Source organism: Tiliqua scincoides, chromosome 5, assembly GCF_035046505.1.
Source record: "Tiliqua scincoides isolate rTilSci1 chromosome 5, rTilSci1.hap2, whole genome shotgun sequence".
Classification (NCBI taxonomy): Eukaryota; Metazoa; Chordata; class Lepidosauria; order Squamata; family Scincidae; genus Tiliqua; species Tiliqua scincoides.
Window position 1 is genome coordinate 90,026,310 of NC_089825.1, and position 1,716 is coordinate 90,028,025.

The 1,716-nt window shown below is 46.3% G+C and overlaps 1 pseudogene; it reads left to right on the plus strand.

Annotated features, from left to right (window-relative positions):
• The first annotated feature begins 326 nt into the window (after positions 1-326).
• On the plus strand, positions 327-444 carry LOC136655162 (5S ribosomal RNA; annotated as a pseudogene).
• Positions 445-1,716: the final 1,272 nt, after the last annotated feature.

The window sequence follows — 1,716 nt, forward strand, 5'->3', positions numbered from 1 at the left end:
TAGGATTGGGCCCTAAATCCCCCTTCTCCCGCCCCCCTATTGTGGTCTCAGTCTGGATAGCATTGTGCTGAAGCTGCTGATGACTGCAAAAAATAAAGCCTTTCAGAACCAAATGACATATCAACTGTTACCCTGCACATGCCCAATCTCGTCTGATCTTAGAAGCTAAGCAGGGTCAGGCCTGGTTAGTACTTGGATGAGAGACCGCCTGGGAATACTGGGTGCTGTAGGCTTATACCATAGTCTTTCGAGACTGAAGGTTGCCAACCATTAATCTTGTGTGTAGTTTGGCCTCTCGAAGGGGCCTATACTGAAATACCCCTATAACCTAGCCACTGTTACCCTGCACATGCCTGATCTCGTCTGATCTCAGAAGCTAAGCAGAGTCAGGCCTGGTTAGTACTTGGATGGGAGACCGTCTGGGAATACTGGGTGCTGTAGGTTTATACCATAGTCTTTCGAGACTGAAGGTTGCCAACCAATGGCACTATTCGAAACAGCGCAAGTGCCAGTAGAGCATGCATTGCACAAGTGCTAGCTGTTGCAAAAGTGGCACAATGCACTTCATAATAACATAACATGGGCCTGTATTGGCCCGTGCATGCCAGCAGAAGGAGTGGCATGTGCCTGAGAAGGTAAGATTTGTGTGGAAGTAGAATGGAGCAAGTGGAAGGGGTGGGACAAGGAGGAAAGGCTTACTCCCAGGAAAGTGTATAGGATTGTGGTCTCGGTTGAGTACTGCGTTGCTTTTAGTTGGAGCAATGTTTATGCCACCTTGGAGCTGTCCCAGGTCCTGTAGATCCCGACAATTCTCTCTGCTGCCTAGTAACTATGACCTGCCAACCTTCTACCCTACACCCTACTAGCCTGCCACTTGATCCCCACCTCCTTGCAAGTTTGACTGTCCCTACATGCAAAATAAAGCACCCTGCATGCAAAGGCAATGTTATGTAGGAGCTAGTGTGCTGGCCTATGACAAGGGAGACCCAGATTCAAATTCCCACTCAGCCACACAGCTCCCCGGTTGATGATCAACAACCCTCTGCTGAACCTACTTCATTGGAGTGTTGTGTGGATAAAATGGGGGTGAGAAGAAGGAAAAAGGTGTTCTTCCCTGAGTTTCATGGAGGAAAGGCAGGACTAAAATGCAGTGATGACCCCCTCCTCCCAAAAAAATGTCAGGAGAAAGGCAAGTCATGCTAAAATTCTTCTCCTAGAGGTGCTTGCTGGTTTAGAATGAACAAATGTCTTCAAAGTGTTCTCTTGTAGACCTCTGTCTACCCATCAGCTTCTCATTATCACAAATCTGTCAAGCATCCTGATTGTTAAAGAGGTTTTCCATGATTTCAATGTAATATGCGTTTCTCTTGCAGTGGCCCTTATTTCAACCAGGCTTTCCTGTTCATCTAGATTGACTGCTCCCTTGTCAATTAGTTCCTAGAGACCACAGTGATGCCCATTAAGCTAACAGCTAAAGACCTTCTGACACTGCTCTCTGTCCTAGGGATTGGTCAAGACTGTTCAAGATTGTTCAAGAGTTATGCCGCATTGCAGAGTGTAGGTGTTCCATAGAACAGATGACCTTCATTTTCTTATTTGTTTTACACTAGGAAACTGTCTTCTATGGATTCAATCCATTGATCTAGCTGGCTCAATATTGTCAACACTGAGTGGTAGCAGTTCTCCAATATTTTAGTGAAGGTTCTTTCCCAGCCC